This window comes from Notothenia rossii (assembly GCF_949606895.1).
Source record: "Notothenia rossii genome assembly, chromosome: 7".
Classification (NCBI taxonomy): domain Eukaryota; kingdom Metazoa; phylum Chordata; class Actinopteri; order Perciformes; family Nototheniidae; genus Notothenia; species Notothenia rossii.
The window spans coordinates 50,776,674-50,786,705 of NC_136905.1; the positions used below are offsets into that span (position 1 = coordinate 50,776,674).

Sequence of the window (10,032 nt, forward strand, 5' to 3'; positions counted from 1 at the left end):
AGGTATTTGTGCCTACTGTAAGCAGCTTAAATGTGGACATGGGTCTATATTAAGTTCAGTGCACTCACCTCTTCTCGTACAACAGGTTGGACACCATGCTCATGAAGGTCTTGGGCTTGTTCTGGCGACCCTCCTTCAGCTCGTACAGGTTCAGTCTGAATTTAAGCCTCTGGGATCTACACACAAGGCAAAGACGTCCATCAATCCTCAGATATTTACATTGAATTCAGTCATCACAAATCTAACTTATTTCAAAGCTATGGATAGCAGAATTTCTAATAACGTTTTCTCCCCTATTTATTAGAATGAATAGTAATAATATTCAACTACAACACTTTTATACATTATACATGTTTAAATGTAAGGATGTATAGTGAAACATCGTTGCTGGATTGTTGAAGTTTTTGCAGTTGTCTGCTGTCAGTGGACTCACATTAACAAATTGCTGACTAGCTTAGTAGGTTGAAGCTTTAGCTAACCAAACTAGCAATGTCTAATTAACCAAACGTTAGCTGATGTTGACCCAAACGCAACATCAGCCCTTTAAGTGAGCCGGATTTATTGAATCATAATGCCATTAAAGTGAATTCGGGGAATGATTGTAACAGTTAAGTTAGCCTACAAGACACAACGTTAGCTTGTGTGCAGCTAGGTAAGCTAAGTATTTAGCATTGCAGCTATACCCCGGCTACCATCACAATGAAATGTTTTGTATAATTAACCACAACATTGAATATATTGAAACGTTTAGAGTTGTGAGATTGAAGTTACTTGCAACCCCAAACTTAAAATATGTTTTCATTGAATATTTGCTAAGTTTAAGCAGGATGGAGAAGTCTATAAGCTAGCTGGCTACCAACATTAGCTTAGCCATCTCCTGTAACTGTTACCCTTAAATACTAGTTACATTTGACCATTTACCTAAAAACACATTGGCATGTGACCTAATATCTGGTGCTCTTACCATTGTGAGTGTGTTGTGATTTTTTCATGATATCTGCGGCGTGCAGGTTCATTTAATTGTTTGACATAGTCGGTGTCCTCCATGATTCCTGCGTCGATGAATGATTGCGTTTTCACTTCCTGACCTCCACTTGAATTTCGCGCGTCGTAGAAGTCACGTGACTGAAACCAAGCTATTGCTGGCTTCGTTTATTTGTTTAAATATAAATAAATTATTGATATATTGTCGCACCTCGTCTCCACTCTCAGGTAATTTTTATATGTAGCCTAACACTTATATTTCTATAAAGAATTATATGTGACTAGGAATACTCTGTACCATAAAGAAAACCTAATAAAAAGTATGTGACAGTGAAAGAATAAAGGAACATACGTGGGTACATTAAACAAAGTTTTAATAATAACTTACAATTTAAATAATATTTAAAGTGATTAAATGTACAAAAAAAGCCTGGTTTATTCCCTTCAAAGCTTGTCAACCCATGACAGGTAATCTATTAAAATTCCAAATGTTGCTCAACTGTGCTTGCTTTAGAATTTAATTTTAGAATTTCGAACTTCACGAATTTCTTCTGCTGTGTTGGCAGTCTTTGAAGGGAAGGAAGCAGGCTTTGGAGGAAATGCTCATCCTCTGAGAGTGGGGCGGCGGGCAGAGCACCGGACCCCCGCATGGTCAGGGCCTCAAGGAGGCGTTCAAGCACCTCCTTTTTATTGTCTACATTCCTGGGCCTTTTTCTTCCTGCATGAAAAAAAGCATTTTTTAGTGAAGGTACAGCAATGCATCAATACAATAAAATTCAATCAAAACTGTCATTGATATACCCCTTTGTGCTCTGCCTACACCACTAGGTCCTGCAGGGACAGCAGCAGGGACAGCAGGAGGGGCATCAGGGGCATCGGCAGTGGCATCGTGGTGTTCTGCCTCAATGCCCTCTGAAAACTCATGTTCATCTGTAAATATTGAAAATATAAGAAAGATGTATTTTGTATTCCATTGAGGCAAATATAATAATGAGATAGTAAAATGGAACAGGTAATGTAATTCTAGATTTTGTGAGAATACAACTTTTTACAATTGCACTTGTATTATTATAATTACTTATTGATAAATTAAGCAGTTATAGCCTTGATATTCTCTTGAACTTTGATTTTTACATTTTTTTTGTAGATATTCTGTATGACTTTCCTATGCAGTGTGAATGAGTGTCTCCACTTGTCAACCAACCTCTCCCGTCTGCTCCCTGTGCTTCACCTCTGTACTCTGAGGTCCTGTGTTCCTCGACCCCCGACACCATATTGCCGGTGGTTTTTCTCGGGGTAACAAATGGGTCGAGGAAGGACAGGACCGCAGTATTTCCACTTGTTATTGGTCCCTGCTGCGGACTCACTCCTCCTATCCTTCTCCCTCTTTCTTTCTTTGATATAGGTGTCCCTGAGGCTTTTCCATTTCCTTCACATACCTCCTCTGACAAGAAAAAAATGTTTACAAACGGTAACTTTTAACCGTTATCTACCGTTAAACCGGCGGTTGAGGTAACTTGGTTAATGCTAATGTGTTGTTGGTATCTGTAATCAAGCAAACAACGGATGTATATTTTGTATAACTTACCAGATATGCCTACTTCCTCGCTTATTTTCCTCCATGCGAGCTCTTTTTTGTTGCAGTCCCGATAGATATACGACATTGTATCGTATATTTTCGGGAACCCACTCACAGCAACAACTAGAATCTCTTCCATCTTTACAACTGATTAACAGCAGTACGTCAGACGGTCAGAGGGACGTCAGAGGGAATCCCAACGCTGATTGGCTTCCGCGAGAACGCGTCACGTGAATTTGACGCTCGAGTAGAAAAAAGTGAACCCTCGCGTTTGACGCGGCACTGTTCATTCGCGTGATTCGCATCGCGTCCACCGCTTCATGCTCGCCGTCGGAGCGAATTTGCGTCTGTCCGCGTCTCTGCATTGACTTTACATGTAATCGCACCGCCCCCGAACATTGCATCGCGTTCGATGTGCACGCAGCATTAGACTTGCATATCAACATCATTTTTATTGCAAAATGTTTTGACATTTGCATCATACAGGGAGGAGGCGGGATTCGCCCCTTGCGTCCCAGGTGGAGAGATTATTTCCCTCCGCCGAGTCGCTTCTCGCAAGTTGGGCAGCCCGTCCCCGTGAATGCCGGTACCGAGCCGGTTCCACGAGGTGGGCCGAAGAGGTGGAGGGCGCCGCAGGCACGGGAGCTCCGCCTCTCTCTTCGTCTCGCCGCGCTCTCTCGCCTGCAGGGAAGCCTGTGGAGGAGCGCGCTGCGGCGCCTGAGGAAGAGCCAGTGGTAGCATGCGGCTAAGCTGCATCCTCTCTTCCTCTAGGCGGCTGAAGCGCGGAGTGACCGAAAGCTCTTCGACCCGAAGAGCCCCTCCGTGGATACGGGGGCTCCAAGCAGTGGCGGAGCAAGGACATTTTCAGTGGGGTGGCCAGGATGGGACCAGTGATCATGTTGGGGTGGCATTGAAATCACTATTATATGAACATAAAAATACATCTCACTATAAAATAAGGGGCTATTTAAGGCACCTACAACACACCTCTACATTATTTGGGATTAAGTGGTGGAATAGATCAAATAATATCCAGTATATCTAACTATTTTGTTCTTCTTCTCGCAGGCAAAGTAACAACAAAGCTTACATTATACAAATGTAGTGCAATATACAGACTGTTTAGCTTATGGTGATCAGCAGCACTATGAGCTCATTCTCTCAGTGACAGAGACACATCATTTAAACAAGAGTTTTTTAAATTAAATTATTGGTTAAGACATACATCTTACTTTTTCATGAACATTAAGTGCAAGAGGGTCGCAACTTTAACAATTAAGGCATTTAATTTACATTTTACATACAATACATTTATAGAAACAGTGGAATACCCTGGATGTGATTAACTTGTTTCACTTAAACTACCATAACAGTCCTGAACACAGCCAAATAAAGCAAACAGGCAGAGGTCTGCATTGCTGGTACACACACTGCCACACACTTAAGTGTTATAACTGATAATTGAGAGGGGGGGAATGTTTAAGTATAAACATACAAATCATTGTGCCTTCAAATCTAGCATTATATTGTACACAAGTATCCCTAAAAACAAGTAGTCTAAGTAGTCCAACAAATGAACCCTTCTGAACACTGGCTCTTGGCAGCAATTTGACTGAACAGCGTACACTGTTGGCTAATTTGAACATCATGTTCCCGTATAACATTGTAAATGAGCTTGTAAAATATTTGTGTTGAATCAACATTGACACAGTAACACATATTGTAACAACTGTTTTCTGTTTCTTTCAACATGCCTTTTTCTGTCATACTCAGTCCAGGCACATAGGAACTGATCATAATACAGAGTATTATATGACAGTCATGTCCTGCAAGATGCTGTAACCTTGGCTAATTTGGTTTTTAATAAGACAGACATTTCAAATGGCAAGGGAGTTTCTAAAGAGATTAACAACGGTTCTGTCTCGTAAGCAACGACAGTGTGAAAGTAAGCCAGCATGAAGAATACCATCAACATAACACTAAAGCAGCTGTAAAAAAAAAAATCTTGAATCTTTAAAGTTTGTATTTATAAATGTGGGATTTTGATTGTTTTTCCTTGCTAAAATAAACTAGCACTTTTTTAAGAAAAAATGATGTGCCATAATCTTCCATTACCACACATCCTTGATGAGTGTGTGACCTTCAATAATTATTTATGTGAGTACAATCACTCCCATTTAACTGCGGGAAGAAATAATTAATTCAATGCACTTGTATATGAACATTAAGTGCAAGAGGGTCTAACATTAACAATTAAGGCATTTAATTTACATTTGACATATAAGACATTTATAGAAACAGTGGAATACCCTGGATGTGATCCACTTGTTGTTTCACTTAAACTAATATATCGATGGAGACAGACCGGAGACTTTGGAGAGCTGAATCAGTGGTCATTTTGTGACACCTGAACAGCCACTGCTCCTTCTCCTCACATTCAGCTTACAACAGCTGTATTCTGCGATTGTTGTGGTTTGCAGCAAAGCGATTCACAAATTCTCTAAGTCCAGGGACTTTGCTCGTCTGGACTCCACACTTAAAACCCCCAGATTGCTAAGTCTATCATCATCCATGGTAGATCTCAAGTATGTGTTTACCAACTTGAGTGTAGAAAAGCTGCGTTCACAGGAAGCAGTACTCACAGGTATGGCAATGGCAATTTTGCACAAGCGGAAGAGCTCATGGAATACCTCTTTAAAGGGTTCAATGATTTTTGTGAGCTCTACTATGCTAGAGGGCTTCTGCATGCCAGATGTTACTTTCCTCGATAGGATTCTTTTCATTTGGTGTACCTCATGTCCGAGGTCATCTATGTTGCATTCATAAATAGAAGCAAATGCAAATAGAGCCTGCTCTTCGCAAAATGTAACGCTTGAAAGATTCAAGGCTTGGATCCCCATCATTATTTCACAATTTGGATTTGAGAATCGTCTATTTAGCTCACCGAGCATATTATCAAGCACAGGGTAGAAAATTCTGGCACGAAAAGTGTCCTTGGTCTGCTCAGAACGCGCACCCACTGAGGACATGACAGTATGTCCATCTAGCATTCTGCTCTGTTTTGTCTTTCTTTTTGGAATAGGGCCTGTCTCAACATTGCATTTTGCACTTGTATTTAAGACTTCTTTCCAGAGTCCTTGAAAGTAGGTTTCATCCCTGTAATCTTGAAAACGTTTCACGAGGGCTTCAACTAGATCCACAGCTGAACACAAATCAAGAGTGGGAGACTGTAGAAGGTCAGAGAGATATCTTGCATCTCCAAAAACCTTAGTGCATGTCACTAAAAGGCCAATAAACTGCAGGTCAATTTGAGCGAGCAGGCCACGTGCATCAACACTTCTATCTCCGCTGTGTTCTGCAGCTATTTCCTCAAGCACACAAATAATAGCAGGTAGTCTATCTAAGACGGTACGGCAAGCTATATGCCGGCAAGCCCACCTTGTTTCACTCAACCGTTGGAGCTCTTTCGGAGCTCCGGCATACATTTCTTTCTGAATGTTAAGCCACCTCGTGTGAACATAAGAGCCAGACACAAAGACATAAAGTCTTTGCAAAAACGCAAAAGAGCATTCAGCTTGTGGGACTGCTTTAACTGTGTCAACTAGAACCAGATTAAGGCTATGTGCATTACAATGGACATAAAACGCCTGCTTTGCCACCTCCTTAATTCGAGCTTGAACGCCGGAGTACTTGCAACTCATGACAGAAGCACCGTCGTATGCTTGCCGAACCAGGTTACTTTTGTACTCCAGGCCATATCTCTCAAGGACCTCGATTATTTTTTCTGTCAGTCCTTCAGCATCAAGGCGGTCTGCAGGCTCAAAGTGCAAGAAGCTCTCTTTTACAGCTCCTTTATAATAATATCTCAGCACTAAAGAGATCTGTTCCTTTTTTTTTGTATCTTTAGTTTCATCTGCCATTAGGGAAAATACCTCACTTTCCTTGACCTCGTTAATGATGGAGGAGCGTACCATTTCAGCTAATGTATCCAAAATCTCATTCTGAATTTGGTGGCTAGTGTATTTTGCATTGCGAGGCCCTGTAAGTTTATTTTTGATAACTGTGTCATGGTTAGCAATCACATCTAATATAGCCAAGAAGTTTCCCCTGTTGTCTGCATCTCTTGTCTCCCTATGACCCCTTTGTGAAATGTTTTGGGTTGCTGTTAACAGTAAAACTTCTGCTACACTTTTTATATAAGTACGATTTTCTTGTATCTGCTTACTATGTTCTTTAGTCAGGGTACTCATTAAAAATGCATTCACTTTGTCTCCTCTCTCATATTCCTTCCAAGCCACCATTGCATTTCTGTGAGCCTCTCCCTTTACATGTTTAGTGAACCCTCCATCTCTGAATTTTGCCTTTTTCCAGTTCTTAAATCCCAAGGCTGAAGTAAACACTGAATCTGTGTTTGGGAGGCCAAAATGCCTGCATGCAAAACAGTGTGCAGAGTCCTGGATCTGAGAATACTCTAGCCATGAGTGAACATTGTACCACGAGGCTTGAAAGTTTCTTCGTCTGTCGCCCTCGAGTGTCCTGGGAAAGAGTTTCGGGTGTGGCTGGACTGGTTGATCGGCTCTTGATTTGGAAATGTCTGTTTAAAAAAAAAAGCAACTTCAATTATTCAATTACAGCAGAGATTAATAACAATCAAGGTCGGGCCAATCAGTTTAACCATTTTCTCATTCTACATCTAATATATGATCCAGGCCTTTACATCTAATGTCACCTTACTTTACTCCGATAGAGGTGTTTATATGAGTGGTGTTTATCAGACTTATCCATTCATTATCAGGCTGCATTAAAACATTGCCATTGTATCAGATTGGACAAAACTAAAGTACAATTCAAATATTCAGTATTTGTGAAAGAGTCTGTATACCTCGAGGTCCACTTGGGCCAGGTCTCACTGGCGACTCCTCTCCCTTGCTCTCTCTGTCTGTCTGTCCATTCTCCATCTGACCCCGTCTTTCATTCTCCTGTGCCTCAGCTGGTTTCTTCTTATTGAAGAAGGATGCTATGTCAGCTCTCTTTCTCTTCATTATGATTTTCTGACTCAATACGCAAAATGCAGAATATATCAATCTTACCACCATCATTATAACAAGTCCTAGCACTAGCAAAGGTGACTCAATAAATGAGTTTATGCAGTTGCATGCTCAATTTATCAAGCCATGTCTAAAAAAGTAAATAATATTTTGATTATTTAGCTATTATAATCGAGTTATAGCAATAGGTTAAATTCACAGCAAATAACTGTATCCTTTAACAGAGATTCAAAAAATATTCAAAAGCTAATTTAGTTTAGTTGATAAGACACGTTTGTGTACCATCTCATGCTACATGCTACAGGCTACATGAGTAAGCTACTTACTGAATTTACTAATGGTAAATAACTGTATCCTTTAGCAGAGCTTATCATTTGTTTACTACTTTATCTAACTTTAAAAACAAGCCTCTACTAGGATGCTAGTCACTTTCCTTGATAAAAACATTATTCAAAAGCTAATTTGACTTCAATTGATATGACACGTTTTTGTGCCATCTCATGCTACATGCTACAGTAAACTACTTACTGAACTTTACTAATGGCAAATAAATAACGTCACCCAAGAATTTGTACAATGCATAAAAACGTTAGCTCATACTTTGCTTATACAGTTAAGGGTGGGATAATCAATGTTACAAAACCAGTCACAAAGCAATCTGGCCTCTGATATTAATATTATAGCTTACCTGTGGTTAACTTGCCAGCCGAAGATGGCATGTGCGCCTTGAGAACGGCACCTGTTGTCCTGGAGCAGTAAGGTGCGCACACTGCGCAGTGTGCAGGTCGGATGTGATGCAGCGAAAGTGTTCCGGCAGTGCTCTGGTATATTACAGGAATGGTTCCGCACCGCACGGGGAAAACTAGTGAAGGCATTGACGGGCCGGCCCGGCTACGGAGAAAACTAGTGACAGCGGCTACGGACAGCTGTGATGTGGGTGTGGTTGAGGCTGTTTGGGGTGGCCAATAGGGTGGCCAGGATTCCGCTGGGAGTGGCCACGCCGCAGCCGCCATCTGTGCCCCGAGCCTGAATATTTTATCCAAATATTCTAAGGTGTCTCAGTCCCGCGACAACGGGGCCAGAGGTTTCTTTCTCTCTGACCAACCAGCTGCCTGCGGAAGCAGATGGACCGTCAGGCTCTCATCGAGGGGGGGGCACACCGGGACACACCATATTCGAGCGGCCCTGCACCCTGATGATACCTGCCATGGCTGCTATTGGGGCCTTCGTCCTCAATGGCTGCCGCTACGTCGCCTCCACACACTGCCAGGTATCTGGCAACGGGGGCGAGTCGAAGGCCGGCAGCGCTGGATGCACCGGGCCGTAAAACCCCTGTCGAAGGCGGCTTACTGGCCTCGGTGGCAGCGGTGGGGGGAGCCGTAGGCCCACACGCTCCACCGCCAGGGTCATCACCGCCAGGAAGTCCAGACGCGCAGACCTGTGTGCTGGATCCTCCTGGCCGCCGGACCCGGAAGTACCAGACAACGAGGCGTCCTCATCGTCGCTACGTTTATAGAATTCTCACTGGATGAATGCTTGCATGATATGATCAAGTGGTAGTACCCATAGAGTCCAGTAGAGGGCGGAGCCTGTGAGAGATATAATTTTTTTTTTTAAATCATTGACTTCCAGACGAGAAAACCTGAAGTGGTAAATGCTAAGTTGTTTCCAGGTTTTAGGACTTGCACCTCTCCATTCCCACGGTTGTTGTGCATCATGGAGCATGGGGAATGTTTTTGCACATTACAGAGATTGAATGTTAGCTTTAACAAAAGCATGGAGGAATTGTAAAATGTTTAACACGTTTCTGATTTTCTTGTTTCCTGTGGATTTCAATATAAAATAAATAGATAAGCCATTATAAAGTAGATAGGCATATATCTACCTACTCTATAATGAATACGTAGTGTCTAATAAATGGTGTTAAATATATAAAACAGCAATAAACTAAAACTATAATATTGTTTTACCATTAACATTTTCTTTAGTTTTTCTAGAAGTTTGTTTAATGAAAAAAGTGCAGCATCCGCACCTTTCAACCAATCACATGCCCCCTGGCTGTTAAGCAAGCACTTAGCAACTGTTACCAGATTTAGCCAATTAGCTCGCATTTAGTGGCCTGTAAAACAAATCGATTGGCCCATTGTTTTTCTCATTGACAATTGCTACCATCACTAGAGTCACCAGATCATTATGATGTCATGTTATCACATGTAAATCAACCAAAATCAAACTCAACCAAAAGCTTAATATTAGGGGTGCACCGAATGGGAAATTCTTGGCCGAAACCGATACCGAAAATAGGAAACAGTTGGCCGAAAACCGAAAGGCCGAAAATGATTAATAGAAATATATATATATAATGTATACATTTTTACCAACTAATGTTCAGCTACCTGATTATGGAAAAAGACATGATTA

General features: G+C 41.6%; 1 protein-coding gene across 3 annotated transcripts in view; it reads right to left on the reverse strand.

Moving 5' to 3' along the window:
• Positions 1–9,718, reverse strand: part of LOC307047425 (uncharacterized protein) — a 35,601-nt gene extending 25,883 nt beyond the window's left edge. Inside the window, exons 1-5 of one of the 3 annotated variants that reach the window (XR_013810421.1) lie at positions 8,300–9,718; positions 7,446–7,563; positions 7,058–7,157; positions 1,786–1,914; positions 69–1,702 (exon numbers count right to left, since the gene is read on the reverse strand). The gene's annotated coding sequence lies outside the window, so the exon portion shown is untranslated. Of the gene's footprint in view, positions 1–68; positions 1,703–1,785; positions 1,915–7,057; positions 7,158–7,445; positions 7,619–8,299 lie in introns of all 3 variants that reach the window. The other 2 variants (XR_013810422.1, XR_013810423.1) reach the window with 2 other exon arrangements.
• Between the last annotated feature and the right edge of the window lie 314 nt (positions 9,719–10,032).